The sequence below is a fragment of the Macaca fascicularis genome, chromosome 9 (genome assembly GCF_037993035.2).
Source record: "Macaca fascicularis isolate 582-1 chromosome 9, T2T-MFA8v1.1".
NCBI classification, from domain to species: Eukaryota; Metazoa; Chordata; class Mammalia; order Primates; family Cercopithecidae; genus Macaca; species Macaca fascicularis.
In genome coordinates this window covers 136,631,193-136,651,128 of record NC_088383.1, presented here as the reverse complement: position 1 = coordinate 136,651,128, position 19,936 = coordinate 136,631,193, and positions in this window count along the sequence as shown.

The following is a 19,936-nucleotide window of genomic DNA, read 5'->3' as shown; positions in this document are numbered from 1 at the left end:
AATAAATAGCTTGGTGTCACTCTTTTCAAGGGATCTCTTGCTGAAGTCTTCATATAGGCTCAGTACTTTCTGGTGCAACACATTGTCATCATCAGTTGGAACTTTTATCTTCCACCCACAAATGTAATGCCTTTTCCATCTTAATTAACTTATCACACACTGCAACTTTTGTGATTTGAGGTGTGACAGCAAAACTGGGATAATTTTTTCCTTTACAATTTAACCAATAGAAGATTCATTCTTACTTGAGATCTTAGCAACTTCAGCATAGGATTTTTAAAAATTTTCTTACTAAGTTGAGAACTTTCACCTTTTCACTTAAAGGAAGCACATTATGGTTTCTCTTTGGCAAGTCTGAATTGCCATCATTACTACTTTTGCATTTGAGGCCAGTATTAAGGAAAATAAGAGTTAGTTGGACACGAACACTACCATCCCATCACAGCCGATCTGACAGTCCAGATAGCTATGAAGTGATCAGTGGGCAGGTGGCGTAGACATCAAGGGTACACTGGACAAAAGGATGATTCCCGTCCTGGGTGGGATGCAGCGGGACTGTGTGAGATTTCATCTCACTACCCAGAACAGCATCAATTTTGAACTTACAAATTGTTAATTTCTGAAATTTTCCATTTCATAAGTTCAGACTTCCATTGACTTTGGATAACAGAAATTGTATGAATCCAAAGATGAGAGGGGCCTACCAAATTCTCTGTTTTATTGTATAAACTTTGATACAGTGAGAGAGAAAAATAGAGAGGACACACCTCACCATATTGTATTGTGTTTAAGTATTATACATCCTTACTAAATTTATTTTGTCCTCTTGATCTAACTTGTACTAAGAGTGATATTTTAAAGACTCCATTTATTGATGTGTTTGTTTCTGTCCCCTAATACCACCTGTAGGATACACTTTATAAAAGTGGAGATTCTGGATATTAGCCCTTTGTTAGATGGGTAGATTGCAACAATTTTCTCTCATTCTGTAGGTTGCCTGTTCACTCTGGTGGTAGTTTCTTTTGCTGTGCAGAAGCTCTTTAGTTTAATTAAGTCCCATTTGTCTATTTTGGCTTTTGTTGCCATTGCTTTGGTGTTTTAGTCATGAAGAATCTACAAAGAACTTAAACAAATTTACAAGAAAAAAAACAACCCCATCAAAAAGTGGGCAAAGGAAATGAACAGACACTTCTCAGAAGAAGACATTCATGCAGCCAACAGACACATGAAAAAATGCTCATCATCACTGGTCATCAGAGAAATGCAAATCAAAACCACAATGAGATACCATCTCACGCCAGTTAGAATGGTGATCATTAAAAAGTCAGGAAACAACAGATGCTGGAGAGGATGTGGAGAAATAGGAATGCTTTTACACTGTTGGTGAGAGTGTAAATTAGTTCAACCATTGTGGAAGACAGTGTGGTGATTCCTCAAGAATGTATAACTGGAAATACCATTTGACCCAGCCATCCCATTACTGGGTATATACCCAAAGAATTATAAATCATGCCACTATAAAGACACATGCACACATATGTTTATTGTGGTACTATTCACAATAGCAAAGACTTGGAACCAACCCAAATGTCCATCAATGACAGACTGGATTAAGAAAATGTGGCACACATACACCATGGAATACTATGCAGCAATAAAAAAGGATGAGTTCATGTCCTTTGTAGGGACATGGATGCAGCTGGAAACCATCATTCTCAGCAAACTGTTGCAAGAACAGAAAACCAAACACCACATGTTCTCACTCATAGGTGGGAATTGAACAGTGAGAACACTTGGACACAGGCTGGGGAACATGACACACTGGGGCCTGTCGTGGTGTGGGGGACTGGGGGAAGTATAGCATTATGAGAAACACCTAATGTAAATGATGAGTTGATAGGTGCAGGAAACCAACATGGCACATGTATACCTATGTAACAAACCTGCACATTGTGCACATGTACCCTAGAACTTAAAGTATAATAATAAAATAATAAATACATAAAATAATACATAAATACATAAAAATATATACACTCTAAAAATAGTGGAAGTGCTTGCTCTACTTTTTTCATCCACAGGCATTTGTGGTTTTTGTCTTTATTATTAATTATGGTATTTTTTTAACACTCAAAAGTATCCTTTGTCATATTTCACTTTTTTTTAGCTTTAATTCCACTTTTTTCTAAGATCAGGAATACAAGCACTGATTTCTTATTTCTTCCATTTGACTAGTATTCATTTGCCTTCCTAAATAACAGGGTTCTACGTGTGCTTTGACAGGTATCCTTTATATACATTATAAGGTTGGGTCTTTCTTTGTGAGAAAAGCCAAGAATCTTTTGCTTTAACATGTGGGTTAAATCTATTCACATTTACTAATATTACTGGTATGTTTGGTCTCACCTTTGTCATACTCTACGTTATAATTGCAATATGTATTATGTAATATTTGCTGTGTTTTTGTCTCCACAGGATGTGTTTTAATTGCTTTTTTCTTTTGGTATTTAGAAGAGTCTGTTTTTGTTTGAATGCTTGCTTTAATGTACTTAGTTCCCTGGATTTTTACTTTTAATTGCTGTCTGGTTATTATTTTTTCCATGGTATCCTTGACTCCCACTTAGTACCTACACAATTAAAAATGAGCTTGTTCTACTTTCTCTTGCCCTCTTCCTTGTGTCCTTATTTTTAACAGCATTATTTCTGCCTCCTCCTATCGTATAACATCTGGATATTACTTTTCCACCTAGTGTTAATGTTACATCTATAAATTAAATGCACACAGTCAATTCTTTTGCCGCTGTTTTCCCCAGCGTTCTCTGAGTTGTTGCATGTTTAAAATTTTTCCTATGGCTTTGATATTTGAAGGACAGCATGACTGGAAATCACAATTTGGGCTCATAATTTATTTCCTTAAGTTTCTTGACAACGCTATTCAATTTTGCTTCTCTTTGCATATTACTATTTAGAAGTCTGGTGCTAGTTAAATTATCTTGCCCTTGTAAGCAATTTGATATTTTTATTTGAAGAGCCTTTGAATATTTTTCTTTATCTTTAAAATCTAACAATTTGGCTGGGCATGATGCCTCATGCCTGTAATCCCAGCACTTTGGGAGGCCGAGGCGGGTGGATCATGAGGTCAGGCGATTGAGACCATCTTGGCTAACACGGTGAAACCCCATCTGTACTAAAAATACAAAAAATTAGCCAGGCGTGGTGGCAGGCGCCTACAGTCCCAGCTACTCCGGAGGCTGAGGCAGGAGAATGGCGTGAGCCCGGGAGACAGAGCTTGCAGTGAGCAGAGATTGCGCCACTGCACTCCAGCCTGGGTGACAGAGCGAGACTCCATCTCAAAAAAAAAAAAAAAAAAATCTAACAATTTTACTCAAAAAGGTTGGTATCAGAATTCATCATTTTGAGTCAATTGTCCCAGGTACCCTGGGAGCTCTTTCCTATACGGGGCAGGGTCTTTTCTTTCCAGAAAGTTTAAATGGAGTATTGTTTTAAATATTAGTTCTCTTTCATTATTTGGTTTCCAAATTCAGGAAACCCAATAGTATGTATGTTGGACTTCCTTTGCCTGTCTTCCATTTCAATCACTTTCCCTCTAAACATTTCTCTTTCTCCTCTTTTTTTCTCTTTTTTAATCTCAATGTTTTCCCTCTCAGCTTTTTAATTTTCTTTTCCTATATACTCCTTATTAAATTTCCATTCAAATACGTTCTCTCTCAGGCACCATGAACCTGAGATATTATTTTTGATATGATGTTTGTCTTTTTTAATATTTATTTTCTGAGTTTAGCCAACCTTTGCTTTACATCTTCCTGTTTTTAATCTTAGAAAATTTATTTCTCATGATGTTTTTTGTGTTTCTCAGTACTGGTTTAATGATACTAAATTCAGTTCAGAATTTTTTTCTTACGTTTTTTCCTCTGCTTTATGGCTCTTTGGGACAGAGAGGAGGAAACTTCCTATCAGGCGGCATACTTTGATTTTTTGTTGTTGTTTGCTTCTTAGAGGAGCTTTAGAGATGAAGATTCCTTGTGTTCCCATCATACATGTACATGGTTGGTGGTTTGGGATAATTTATGAAATCATTCTCTTCTTATGTGTAGTGCAGGTTTTTCAACGGATGGCTTCTTTCTGGGGAGAGGGTGTGCATGCTTTGATTTTATTTTTATTTCATTTAGTCTTGCAGAGCTCTAAATTTTCTTTCTTGTTTATTTTTCCTTCCTCATCCAGTCTCCAAAGCCTCTTTCTTTTTATTCTTTTTCCTTCAGAAACATTATTATTTTTTTCAGACTGCCCATAAAAGTCCCATGCCCACTTTCAGTGTGTTGTCTCTGGTTAGCACTCTTATCTACAAGGATTCTTTTTCAGTGTTATCAACTTACAGTGAACTTTCTATTTCTGAGGGATTGATCTCAGTTCACCTTGTTCAATCTTAAGCAGCTTTTCCAGAGCCTCTACCAGTTCTCTTAGCAAAGGTTTGTGGTAGAAATTCAAGAAATAATCTGATGTCTGTTTTTTGAATTTTGATTTTGTGTGTGTGTGTGTAATTAGAAGTATTCAGGATTCTTTATTTTTTTAATTTTGCAGAAAGCATGAGATTTATATGATTTTATTTGCTTTTTTTGTAATTTGGTAATGTTTCTGGGGTATGTGTGGAGAGATTCTTATTTAATTAGTCTGTACTACCTTGGCTACCAGGAAATGTTCTCAATGAAATTTTAATTCACACGTATTCCCTCTTTAGTTTTTGTTTGTTCATGCAAGACTGCTGTAGAAGGGGAAAAGTTTTTTTATATATACAGAATAAATAAAGATATATTTTTCAAAATTTGATTGTGTAACAGTAAAAATGTTTGATAGTAAGACACAAAATTTGTATAAACAAATGTAATTTAACATATAACAAATGCAATGTTTAATACAATTAAGATAGATAATATTGTGTATTTAAAAACTCATAATCAGATGTTTCATTCATATTTCTGTGTTTTGTGACATTTCAAATTCTAGACTGCATGTGAATTCTCTCTAAAGTAGTTAAACTAGGTCTCAATACAAGCTTTGTTAATATAATATTTATCGTGCTGTCTAGAGATAGGTAACAGCAGTGGAAACAAAAAGGAATAAATAGGATTAAACTATACAATCTGTAGGATTTAACCTTGCTGGTTTTTTTCAGTGTTACATGCTCATAAATAATTTCTTAACAGTGACTAGAATTTTGTTTATATAATATAATTACATTGTATAATGAGTCTTCCCATTATGCAGTAATAAAGACAACTGGGAATGTACTTTGGAGAAACTGCTGAAGTTTAATAAATACTTAAATTATGGATTCAACAAATGCAAAATAATAAGTTTGAACCATATTGTTTATGTACTCAAGTAATTATTCTCTTATTTTATTCTAATATCCCATTGTTACTATAAATTTTATGCCTTATTAATCTTCCTTGACATCTTCCTACAGTGTAACATTACTATTAAACACACACAAGTTTCCTTGTACACATAGACATTCACACACAAACAGGCACCTCATGGGAATCATTACAAGCATTGAGAGTGAGTAGTAATAAAATTGATATGCAATGGAGATAACAGACATGTTTCTAACCATATAATGGACTATTCTCCAGCTTTATTCTAAATACGTGAATTAGGAAAATTAAACATGAAGGAAATCCTTGTACAGGTAAAATATATGAATTCAAGCTGAAGTGATATTTTTGCATGAATCTTTGAGTTTGGCAGTAATTCAGATTAACATGATTTTGAACAACAGCTGGCAGCCTGAAGGTTCCTGCGTGTTTCTTTCTAGCCACAGAGAAGTCTTGATTAAATGCATCTTCCTTATGGACCCTCAGAATTCCTTGTGAGATGTGTGATTAGTATAATGTCACCCGAGGAAGGAGGTTAACCTTATTGACTGAAAGGCAGTACCTATACGTGACATTTATTCTCCGACCATGAATAATCAAGTGTTGACTAAAGGATCAATTCACCCAATATTAAATCATACCTTTTCCCAAAATATTCAGAAAATGTATAGGCACAGGGAGGCAGGTAGGAAATGTTTAGCTGCACATCCTTTCTGTGATACTTTGGATTTTTTAAAGTGTTTTATGAACACTTTCAAATGCTCTACCTGGACTTACGTAAAATAGGCATTATCATCCCCTACTTGATAGATGGGGAATCTGAAACTAAGTGACTTGCTAAGATCACTTGTTAGCCTAAGATAACTGGGTTCAGGGAAGTGATCTTCTGTCCCCTCAACCAGCATTCTCTCAACTACAACCCTCAGCTTCATTGCTTGCAAATTGATGCAGTACTCTCTACTTAGTATGTATTTAGGAAGTTAGGACTAAAGTATTACAACCAAGGCATCTTTATTCACTTAGCTTCTAAATTGTTTATACTTCATGGAGAGGTTGTGAAATGAAGAGCGGAAAACAGTGAGTGAAGGAATGGAAGTAATTATTGATCACCCAACTATGGAAGATACATTTAATCCTCATGTAAACCCAGAATGTCAGGTTGGAGTTACCCTCATTTTGTGAAGGAGCTGCAATTAGGATGCTCCATCAAAGAACCAAAAGTCCTTGAAATTCTGGGCTTCTAAAACCATGCCTAGCCATTTTTTCAGTCAACAGAGGAAGAGCAATTTTCAACAAAGGCTTCAATGTCTAAAATCATTGAGTGCATTTCCTTCCAAACTGCTTTCTGTACCAAATTTCACCTCTGCTCATAAGTTTTGATCAGATCAATATGAACCCAGTGCTCACACTTTCTGACACATTCATCTAAATCATTTTTATTTTTTTTCACTATGGAAAAATCTATCTTTAAAACAGGGGAAAAGTGTATTTCCCAAGTCAAAATAGTTCATACCGAAAGTCATATTTTTTTTGTCATGTGTAATAGGCACTTATTATTTTCACCCAAAGAAGAGTCAGATTTGATTTCTGCAAAAGAAGGGTCAGTAATAAGAAGTTGATGAGTTTCAAATCTGTAGTCAGAGTTCTTTAAGCAAGGTCAGTGCTGAAAGATCTGGTCCATGGTCTGAAACCCGGTGTACAAGAGCATGTGCATGCGCGCACACACATACACACGAATACACACACACACATGCACTCACACAAGTGAATGAGGATAAAGATACTCATAGTGAAAAAAAATAGATCCAGTATTACAGCATTTTTACACTGACTTACACCATAATTTAGGCTTTAATGTCAGTATTTCAGAGAAAATATTCAGGGAAGTAAAGATATTTATTGTTATTTCTTTTACACTATACCAGGATATGTGCACTGGAAGTTAAGGCCCGATTTCTGGATTCATAGCTTACTCATAGGAATATGTTTCAGACAGATATTTGACACAGAGTATAACCCTTGATTTATCAGAATTGAATTTATGCATTTTTCAGAGATAGCAATTTCATATTTGAAAATTCAGGGCCAAGTATGTTAAGTCACATTATTGCTGGCTGTGCTATAATGGCAGCTATAATTAATATTTTTAAGTGGATCTCTCCAGGATGTTTTGGAATAGTATTTTGATCTAAGCTTACAAATATAAGAATCCTGTTTTCTCTACTGTTCTAAAAGCAAAGATAATTCAGGGGCAGAGACACATTTTCTTTGTGTATGCAGCATGCTCATCTCACAAAAGATATATATGCTTATTGATAATCCATTAAGTTTACTTTTTTGGAAGAGCAAGGCTTTCAATTTATACATACGTCATAAAAGAGCTTTGACAGCATTCTACGTAGTTAGGTTAAAACTGAATCACTAAAATTTTGAAATTGTGGCTGGAATTCTTTTAATCAAGAAAATTCTCTGTGGAAAACCCTAATTTAAAAAAAAAAGAAAAAGAAAAAAAATCATTTTCGGGAGGTTGGACTTCAGCATTCTCATACATGTGATAAGCTGAAAATGATAGGAAAAAAGTAAGTGGGTAGAAATATACCCTTGTGTTACAGCAGGTTGGATAATTTAGACAGTTGATGGTGGTTTTTTTCTCCTACAACTTGATGAAAATTGTGTGTGTGTGTGCGTTTAATTTTGATGAAATATAATACTTTGTAATTTTAAATCTTTCTTAAATGTAGGGTATAAAGATGTCTTTTTAAAATCTCCTTTGAATACTATTAGAATTCTGTTGGAATATTTCTACCGTTAAAATTTTATGTTTGATATAACTCAATTTATATCACTGGTCTCTCTAAGTTAGAAACTTTCATTTTTCCGGGATCATTTTTCGTCTTTCCTGAATTGATCCTCCAACTGCATTTAGAGACCTGGACTCTGGCATAAATATTGTCTTCTCAAGTCTCAAAAACCTGCCTTTGGGTCTGAGTATGTTTTAAATCTCCCTCCCTTATTCCCCAGTCAGCCATCCCTAGGGTTTCATTATTATTTCGGCAATATGAGTTCCACAGGCTGTGAACATTTGAGACTCTAAGCCAGTTGAGACTCTAACCTCCCCCAAAATTGAAAAACAACCTATCCTCTGAAATAGTTTTAATTCAACACCCAAATGCATTCATTATATATATAAAAGATGCAAATAGGTATAACTTCAAAAAGGTTATTCACATTTTAAAATAAAATAATTTTATCATTCTTTTTAATGAACCTAATGGAATCTGATACCATAGTAATTCGACATCTACCATGGTACATTTAAGAGGTATACAAGTTATCTTTTAACATCTAGAAATTTTATATTTTTTATCTAAACTTGTGTTATCATTCCACTTCTACTTAGAATATTCTCTGTCTAATTTAGTATGACTGAAAATCTGTTATTGATCAATCTATAACTCTTTTTTGCAAAAAAAGTATGTATATTTAAATTTAAATTTTAAAAAATTTTATTTTGACCATAAGTCTTCATTGAAATATTCTGGCTAAAGCTACTATTAAAAGTATTATTAATATGAAATTGATCAACACAGCATTTATTTTTTTGAGACAGGATCTCACTTTTTCACCCAGGCTGGAGTGCAGTGACACAAACATGGCTCCTGGGCTCAAGCGTTCTCCCACCTCAGCCTCCTGTATAGCTGGGACCACAGGTGTGTGCCACCATGGCCAAGTAATTTTTTTATTTTTTGTACAGATGGAGGGGTCTCACCATGTTGCCCAGGCTGGTCTTGAACTCCTGGTCTCAAGCAATCCTTCGCCTCAGCCTCCCAAAGTGCTGGGATTACAGGTATGAGCCACTGCACCTGTCCCATATGTAACTTTTAAGTAATTATTAATTATACATAAAATTTTATTGGAAATATGAGTCTTACTAAAATGGATGGGGATTTTCCCAGTTGGTTTATATATGCATGAGCGAATATGGATGAGAATGACATCGGTAAAATGCAGCGGAGTTAATCTTCCACTTTAAAGTAGATGTAAGTGCTGAGAGCACCTGTTAACATAAATACATAGATAAAAGGAGCTTTGTGATAGCAATTCTTTGAAATGCTTCTGGGTTATATGCCAAAAATTAAGCCAATTTAAATTTTTTTTTAAATGAATGATTTCTCAGCTGACAGCTCTATTAGTTTCTCCTTAAGTTCTGTTAAAAGCAAAGGTTTGGGGCCAGGCGCCGTGGCTCATGCCTGTAATCCCAGCACTTTGGGAGGCCAAGGTGGGTGGATCACTTGAGGTCGGGAGTTTGAGACCAGCCTGGCCAACATAGTGAAATCCCGTCTCTACTAAAAATACAAAAATTAGCCAGGCGTGATGGTGTGTGCCTGTAATCCCAGCTACTCAGGAGGCTGAGGCAGGAGAATTGCTTGAACCCAGGAGGTGGAGGTTGTGGTGAGTGGAGATCTTGCCACTGCACTCCAGCCTGGGAGGCAGAACAAGACTCTGTCTCAAAAAAAAAAAAAAAAAAAAAAAGGTTTGGAAAACATCTGAATTGAAAGAGAAACTGGAACCCACTCATTAAAGTCATTCACTTTCTCAACAGCAATATGAACTTTTTCAGTCATTCCTCATGTGGGGCTGGCTTCACACCCCAGAGCAACATACCAAAGAAAGAGATGCGTCTTTTTTTTCTGTTACATAAGGGAAAGGAAAGGAAAGAAGAACCTGCATTTTCAAGACCAATTTCAGGAAAGGGTAAATGTGGGATTGACGTTTTCTTAAAACAGTAATCGGTTGTGTATTCCTTGGGAACCCCGGGTGTCTAATAACCCCATCTGAAGATGGCCACACTAAGGCAAGGTGGGGACACTCTGAGGTTCAAAAGCTTCAGTATATAAGCAAAGGGACTGGATTTGGGCCAGGAAGAGCTGGTTAGATAAGTCTGTGGCCAAGTCCCCTCTTCCCCTTATCCTGTATTCTCATTAATACTCGGATTTGGTAAGTCTGGGAGGCAGCCCAGGAATCTGCAGTTGACAGCACCCCTGGGTGATTTTGTTGCAGGGAGGCCACGGATAAGTCACCCTTTGAGGAACTCTGGACCACGGGAAAACAGATGGACTTTGGAATCAGCTGGTCCCAGCCTGGGATCTTCACTCTCTGTCTAGTAGCTGTGTGGATCTTAGGCCCACAGCTAGACCTCTCTAAGCCTTGTCATCTTCATGATTTATCATTGTGAGAATTTAGTGAAATAATGTAAGTAAGGCTGATACAGTGTCTGGGCATTTAGCAAATGCATGATAAGTGTTATTTTACTTCTCCTTTTCTTACCTAGTCTTCCAATCCTTTCATTTCTTTACTTGAGGCAGGGAATATGCAACTTATATTTATCCTCTAGTTCTTAGCATTCAGTGACTTAAGAGAAATTTCTGAATAAAAATTGATAAAAATGAGAATGATAAACAAAATAGAGTTAAAAATCAGCTTGGAAAGTATCCATACTCTATTTCTCCACCTTGTCTCCAAGGATAGAAGGATACAAAGGTTTGATATACCACATCTTTTAGGTTCTCAACTTTTCCAGTCTTAAGAAAGCAGTACGTGCCTTTCAATAGGCTCTTATGAACTCTCAGTGAATACCATCCTATTGTACACCATGGTCCAGGCACATGAGCTACCAAGGAGTACCAGATGCTCTTCCTTTCTTGGGAACAATATGGCTTACCTTCCTCTAAATCACTATACTCTGCCCCTCCCAGGTGATTCAAGTTGTCTTTTAAGGAGCCGACTCTAGCGTCTCATCCAAGAATAATGTTGAGGTCACCTTTCTTTCACCGTCTGAAGATCTGAAATTTGCCATACTTGCTCAGAGATGAAGCAGTGGTGTCACAGTGGGGGACAGCACAGGCTGAACAGTTGAGCTACCTATATTCAAATCCAATTGCTCCTTCTTTCCAGTCAAGTTCCTGTCTGTGTCTGAATTCTCCCAAAAGCAGGGACTGAGACAAAGGCTTGTATCAAGGAGCTTATTTGGGAAGTGATCCCAGGAAGCAGGAGTAAGAGAATAAAGGAGCGAAGAGTACAGCTGCTTTATGGAGTTGGCCACTGGTGGGATAGCCAATGTTCTGTCCTGCAGAGACTTTCGGAGGCGCCCTATAAACGATGTTTCCTAGTCACCCACCTGTGCTCAAAACTCAGGAGCACCTCTGGGAATGCTAATTTCTCACACTTGTGGTGTGTGCAGGTGAGGGCACTAGTGGATCATGGACCACAATCCACACCCTGGGGCTGGAGGAGTCCCACAGGCAGCAAGAGGTAATATGAGCGCTCAGAAACCACACCTCCACCAAGATCCTGGTACCTAAATGGTCTCAGTCCAAGACTTGATATCTTTTAGAACACCTTAGTGTTCTCTTTTAAAATGTCTGTTTCCATCTTGATTTTCAGTTCCTCTGACCAGGCTTCATTCTACTCATTTCCATCAGAAGATCCTCCCCTTATGACAAAGAGGGGAGCAATGTGGGACCTGCATGGCCACAGTTGCATCGTCAGCACTGAGGGGCTGGTCATTTTGTTTCCTGCTTGTCTCTTTGCTTTCTTTGTAACTCTAGAAGCTCTTTGTTGACCTTAACATTGAGTAGGGGTCAGTGTTTTCTTTCATTCTCTATTGTTCCTTTCAGTCTTAGCTCAAGAGCCACCTTCTTATTGAGAACACGTCTGTCACAATTAAAATTGCAATCCACACCTCTCACCATCCCTTCCTCTCTTCTACTTAAAAAATAGTACTTAGCATCTTCTAATATACTTCAATTTACTTATTATATTTATAGTGCATTTTAAGCTCCACAAGGTCAGGGACTTTGACTTTTGGGCTCACTAACATATCTCAAACAGCGAAACAGTTTCTACCACTTAGTAGATGCTCAATAAATATTTGTTGATTGAATGAATACATTGTGAATGGTTCAGGCATATTCCTTGGTAAATAAAAGCAGGGTTTGATGTTCAAGAAGAATGTTGGAATTTTCTACAGACTGCAGTTCAATCAATGTATTTACTCTAGTCAATGAAGAAGGCTTTACTTGAATTAATAGCTTGTCTTGAGAATAAAAACTTGAAGAGAGACTTAGCTAATATTATTTTATGACCATTCACCACTAGAAAAATATAAGAGAGCCAGTGTGGGTTGCTAGGTCCCTTCCCCATATGAATTAAAGATGCTAAGAAAGGGAGACTAATCTCTATGGCTTTAGAGAAGGGAAAAAAGCCCATGAGGACCCCCAGAGACCAGACGGAGTTGTGGCCTGTTGTGGGGAGAAAACAGCATTGAGGCTGAGGAGGAGCAGGTAGTGGGCTGGGAGGAGCCGGGGAGCTAAATGGGGCAAGAGCTGGTTAGTTGTGCTATTTTCTCTTTGTTGCACTGCCCTAGGTTGGTCATTGTCTTCCCCATCACCAGTGTGAGACAGAAAAACAGCAGTAACAGCCCAGCACTACAGGGTCAAGGGTGAGAGACTAATATTGGAATAGCAGGAGCCCTCCTGCAGCAGGCAGGGGCATTCTGGAAGACCCTTCACCCTTTGCACGCTGGGTTATTAAAATGAAGAAGGAATGTCTCTCTAAAGAGAGTAGAAATGGGCTGGAGGCAAAGAGAGGCCATGAGTGTTAGAGTTCCCTATAAAGGGACAGCAAATAGAGCATCAATTTCGGGTTGTGTCTTCATGGGCTGTAGTCCCTGGATAGACTAGGGACTAGTTTCCTCCCTTCTTTAATTCATCAGCAGCAGGGCAAGCTATAAGCTTAGCCTCATACTCCAGGATAAAAATTACCTCTTTAAAAAGCTGATATTCCCAAGGGGGAAATGATTCCAAAGGCGAAGTTAACCAGATGCCTGAGGATACCATCAAATTAAAAAGAAAAGAAAAACTAAACAACATGTACTGGATGAACAAGAACAAATGGGGCAGAGTGATCAAGACTTTAAAATAAATGCAACAAGAGTTGAAGAGGATATTGGTAACACGAAGCAGGAGCAAGAAGAACTAAATGGAAATACTCTTTGTAGAAAATGTAATAGTTGAAATGAATAAGAAAACACAAGAATAAATGAAAGAGTGGGTGCAGTCAAATAATATATCAGTGATCTAGAAATTCAAATTGAGAAAATCCTCCAAGGCATCAGGAAAGAATAAAAAGATGAAAAAACACAATAGAAAAATTGAGATGCAAAGAATAGTGTAGATATATATGTAAAAAAGAGCATATATATGATGAAAAGAGGGCATATATATGTGATGTCCCAGAAAAAAAGAGAAAAACAGAAAGAAAATATGTATTTTGAAATGAGTAAAAATTTTACAGAAGCAAAAACTTAAAGATCTCAGATTGCAAAGACTGATAGAATCTAGACTTTATGAATAAGAACAAATCCCACACACATGCAATTTAAGACCATCAAAGACAAATTTAAAAATCTAAGAGCTTCTGTGTAGAAAGAGCTCATGGCCCACAGGCTAACAAGGATGAGATTGACTCTCAATTTCCCAACAGCAGTCTTGGAAGCAAGAACTTACTTCATAGACAGCTAAGTTATAAGTTATATGGCTGCGAGGACACCGTAAATACATTCTAAGACATAGAAAGCTGAGAACACTTATTTCTCAGAGATCTTCTTTAAAAACACTCTTGATGGATGTCACCCAGTAAGAAGATAAATAAGTTCAGGACCATGTCATGAACCTTGTGGGAAATATGGGTGAATAAATAACAAGGTAAAATAAATAACCAGATAAATATTATTGAGATCTAAATATTAAGAAACAAAAAAGAAGAAGAAGAAGAAGGAAAGGAAGGAAAGAAGGAACAGAGGAAGGGAGGGAGGAAGAAAAAGAAAAGAAACCATATTCAATTCCTTCAGAAATAAAAATCTAGAAGACGCTAAATTTCAAAAATACTTTCATTGAGTTGACCTTGGATTTAGAAATGATTAAGTTGATTAAATTTTCTAATTTCTTTAAACATGTCTACAAAACATTCCTTCCTAGTGCTTTTGATCAAAGTTTAGCTTTTTAACCAGAATATTGAGGAAGAGTTTCTGGGAAGTTGGCCAAGTATATTGATACTTGCTTTTACCTTTCAATACGTGAAGTCTCTTCACATTTGTCCAGGCTGCAGTGCTGGAGAGAGGAGTGGTAGAGGGACACAGGTGAGGTGATAAGTCTATCAGACTTTAGAGGTATCTATATAGCAATATGATGACAAGGCTGGCCCTGCAGAGAGGAGACTGATTGTCCATTTTCCCTTGGTTCATTTGATTTCTGGCCACACTGTGTTCACAGGGAAGCTGTGTATGGGCTCAATCCCAGCACCTCCAAGCAGAGTGGGGCTCCTGGGGGTGCCAAGCAGAGGGTGGCTTCTGGGACTAATCAACAGACTCTCTGTCAGAGTTAATGAAGGCATTCCAGCCACAGAGAATATGACTGGCAGATCAGCCTAACACAAAACGAGGCCTTTGACGTCATCAGTATGCAGTGCATGATGCACTGGGCTGCGAGTCAGCCATCCAGGTCTTAGTTTTGCCTGGCCTGGTATGAATGTTGGGTAAACTGTCGTAACCAGCCCGGGTCTTAGTGTACACATTTGATAAATGAAGGTATTGGACAGATCGAGCTCCAGGATCCCTTCTAGCTTTAATGTCCTTGGGCTCCACAAATTGAAGAAGAGATTTGGGCTTAGACTACAATTGAATACTAACAAAACAACTACACTAACTTTAGACTGAGATAAGTATGATCTCCCATCTTTGATGTTTCCTATGAACTCAAATAATAAAAGCTACCATTTGCTGAACTCCTAATATGCACTCTGTACTTGACATTCATCATTCTGTTTAATGTTAACATCGACTTTACAAAATAAATGGCATGAGCCACTGCATTTGGCACTTTGGGTGGCCCAGCACCCAAAGTAATCCTAGTACTTTGGGTGGCCAAGGTGGAAGAATCTCTTAAGGCCAGGAGTTCAAGACAAGAATAGATGGCAATCTACTCACTTTTCAAAGGGGAATTGTGAAGTTTGAAATGGGAATGAGGGTGGCAAGTGTCAGAAAAAGACTTGAACTCTAGACCCAATCAATGGCAATGGCCCTGATTTTCCCCCTGCAAGCAACTTGCACTTTCTCCTGCCTGATGTAGATTATGTGCTGCTGTGTAAAAAGCCACCTCAAAACTCAATGGCTTATGACTTCTATGAATAAGGAATCCAGGAGTGAATCTGTGGACTGTTCTGACTTGAGGTCTTTCATGTGATTCAGTTAGAGATTGGCTGGGACCATGCTCATCTGATGGCCTTACTGGGGCTGGAGGAAGTGTGCTCCCATGAACAGAAAGCTGGTGCTGGCTGTTGGTGGGAGGCCTCAGTCCTTTCCCCGTGGGCCCCTCCACAGGGCTGCCAAGTGCCTTCACAGCATGGCCTCCATCTTCCCTCAGAACAAGGGATCTAAGAGCAAGAAAGCCAGGCAGAAGGCATATTCACAATGACCTATCCTTGAAAATGACATAGTATCACTTCCACCACATTCTCCTTAGTAAATGTGAGGCACGAAGTCTGGTCCACACTCAAGGAGAGAAAAATTAGACTCTAGCATTTAAATTAGAGGGGGGGTGTCAAAAGAATAAATATGTATTTTTAACTCAATATTTTTAAAGTATTTTTTAAATTGTGGCTTAAAAACTCATAATATAAAACTGACCATCTTAACTATTTTTGAGTGTATAATTCAGTAGTGTTAATTACATTCCCATTGTTGTATAATAGATTTCCAGAATTTTTTCATCTTACAAAACTGAAACTCTGCAAGTCAGCACAGGTGGACTCAATTAACAAAAGCCAAGAAACAGAGGGTGGCATTGCTGTTTCACTCACCTTTGTGACTCCAGTGTGACAACAGGGTGTGATCCACGTGAGAGCTCAGAAAACATGTGCTAGGTGAACAGTAAGAGTCAGACAGAAGGAGATGAGAGGCACTGAATCCAGAAAGCGGAAACTGTCTCACGTCTCACTCACACTGCATCCCTTCCTCACCCCATTGTGCAGCAAAGGGGCCCGTGTGGTCCTTTGTAGATATTTGAAGCAATGACCCAGATGATGTTAGCCATGCCCACTTGAATTCTTTGATCTTAAAATCTTTGATATGGTTTGGCTGTGTCCCCACCCAAATCTTATCTTGAATTGGAGCTCCCATAATTCCCACATGTTGTGGGAGGGACCCCGCAGGAGATAATTGAATCATGGGGGTGGTTTGCCCCATACTGTTCTCGTGGTAGTGAATAAGTCTCACGAGACCTGATGGTTTTATAAGCGGTTTCCCCTTTCACTTCATTCTCATTCTCTCCTGCCTCCCACCACATAAGAGTCCCCTTACTCTTCAGCCATGATTGTGAGGCCTCCCAGCCAGGTGGAACTGTGAGTCCATTAAACCTCTTTCCTTTATAAATTACCCAGTTTATTAAAAAACCGAAGTATGTGTCTATTAGCAGCGTGAGAATGGACTAATACAATATTTTTTTTAAAAACTGCATGTAAACAACAACCAAAACAGGTTTGAAAAGAAGGGCAGATTTAGCTTCAAAATTGAGATTCAAAGCTGCAGTTTTAAACAATAGCCATATTTTCAGGTTACCAAAAGAAAAATCAAAGATCAGTATTTACAACTGGTGTAAAATGGATATTCCCTCATATGTGCATATTTCACGTAAAGGTTTTGTGAGTATTCTGTCTCTTTGATTCAGATTTATTTATTTCCAGGGTTTACATTTGAAAGTAATCTTTCTATCTACTGTAAGGTAGATTTATATCTAGAAAAGTATATTTTTCACAGGGCTCATTTATTAGGCTGTAATGTATTATCTAATGCACAGAGAGAGACAGACTGATTTTTGGTAAAAGCTTAAAAACAACCAAAAATATCCTTTTAAATTTATCCATTTTTCTCAAATATTTTTTAGTTTGTCATCTGGTTTTTAAAAATTCAGATAAACAGTAGACAGTTTATGATACTTTAAACCTGGCAGTTGACCATAAAATAAATTGTATTTAGTAAATTTCAAACCTGCTTATTTTGAATGTTTGTAAATGATACATCGTTTCAGTGAAAACGATTATTTTTAACAAAAGGAGCCAACCAAACATTCTGTATGAGCACATTTGATTAGATTGTTAGAACCAACTCCACAATAGTCATACTAGTCATGTACATGGACATTCCCATCATGAAGATAAAGTGCACCCTTCAGCTCCTAAAACCTCAGTGGGATGTGCATTTTAGAGCATCCCACATCAGTAACTCCCAGCATGCTAACATCCCAAGGAAGAAAACGACAGGTTCTGAACTTAGGTATCTCAGGAGCCTGCTAAGGGCTGCTTTTGCTTCTAGAATAACAGCTTCTAAGTGTTATTATAATTATTTTTATGCATAAACTCCCCAACCTCCTATTTCAAACACTTTTTTTAAGGCATTCAGTAAGGAAAGGAAATAAATATGGGGATTATTGAAAACTCTTTAAGTGGTTCTAAAATATAGTCCCCTCAGCATTTAACACAGCAAGCAATTTAGCATCGAATGAATAGAACAGCCTGGAACAAAAAAGTGGGACATTTTTTGACAAGGTGAGTATTCCCATGCCCCAAAGAAAGGTTATATAAAACAAAAGCTTCTAAAAATGTGAAGCGCAGCCAATCCGCTTGGGTCACACTTGTCTCACTTGACACTGTGTCCTATAAATTTCTAAAATATCAGAGAAAATGATGGGTTTTGGTTTGATGTAGGTCAGTTTTCTATTCTCTCTCCTCTTTCCTAAACATACTACATATTTTTTAAAATAAAAGTAATATAAGCACATTTATTTAAAAATTGAAAATACTGAAAACTACCCAAAGTCATATGGCCCTAACAAAAGACCTATCCCAACTTTGGAATATTTCTGTCACTTCTTTCCCTTGTTGCCTAGATTAAAACACACACACACACACACACACACACACAGAAAGAGAGAGAGAGACACACACACACACACACACTTAACTATAAGTTTTCAGGATTGCATAGGAGTTTGTTCAGGCTGGCTGCGGTGGCTCATACCTGTAATCCCGGTACTTTGGGAAGCCAAGATGGGCAGATCACTTGAGACCAAGAGTTCAAGACCAGCCTGGCCAACATGGTTAAACCCTGTCTCTACTAAAAATACAAAAATTAGCCAGGTATTGTCATTCATACCTGTTGTCCCAGCTACTTGGGAGGCTGATATGGGAGAATCACTTGAACCCAGGAGGCAGAGGTTACAGTGAGCCAAGATCTCACCACTACACTCCTAGGCGACAGAGTGAGCCTGGGCAACAGAGTAAAACCCTGTCTCAAAAAAAAAAATAATAATAATAATAATTCAATTCTCCCCACAGTGCTCAGCCTATAAATTATTTTTAGATTTTTCTAAATTATTAATAATGCTGTATTGTATATCTTTATGGACACAGGTTCTCTTCCTCTCTCCCCCTTATCCGTATTTAGAATTGTTACTTTGGGCTAAATTTCAAGTAGAATTATAGAGTCAAGGAGTATGAACATTTAACATTTTAATACATATGAGAAAATTGCTTTCAAAGGAGTTGAAACAAGGCATTTTACGCTGTCCCCAACAATGCATGAGTCTGCTCATGGCACCTCACCCTCACCAGCAGCAGAAAATATAAGTGTCCCTTATTTTAATGGTGCTAAATGGAACCCATTCATTTAGTATACTTTTATTAATTATCTGCTAGCAACCATGGGTGCTGTCCTTGAGGGACTTACTATCTAATATGTTGGAGACAGCAAGCTTCCAGAAGGGTATCGGGGTGGCCTCCTGGTAATTCAGATGTGAGCCTCCCTTCTCCCTTCCAAGGGAACTCTTCCCAAACCAACAGGGCTGAGCAGGGAGCTCTCACTTGTTTTCCATCTCAAGGCTGCTCCCTGCTGAAAGGTTAGCATGTGGATTTTCTCACTGTTCCTAGATCTATTGAGGAGGAGGAAGGGAAATGGAGCATCAACTCTTGTGGTCAGAAGAGGACATAGATTCTCCTGGCTGGATTCCTTTGCAATGTTCCAGCAGTCCAGCTGCCTGCGCAGCACACAAACCCACCTATGAGCAGGTGCATCCCTCCCCAAACCAGTTCCTCATTTTTTAGAATAATCCAGTGCAGATGAAGTTTGAGAAGGAGCTGGCTTCCTTTCCTTGGCCCCACTGTTCTACAGAACGGTGTTTGCTTCTTTCCTGACTCTCCCACCAGCTGCCTGAGCAAAGAAGGTAAGGGATAGTGCTGCACAGATGTAGAAGGAGGATGAAGTTGATCCAAATGTATTGACATGAGGTTACTGAACAGAGATTCTGCATTTCGTGTTACAGTTCAGGGAAGCAGAAGAGGCTCTAAGAGTTTGTTTGTTTGGTTGGCTGAAGCATGGACTGGAACTGGCCCACAGTGAGTGAGTTAGAAGTGCAGGAGCTGTCTTGAGT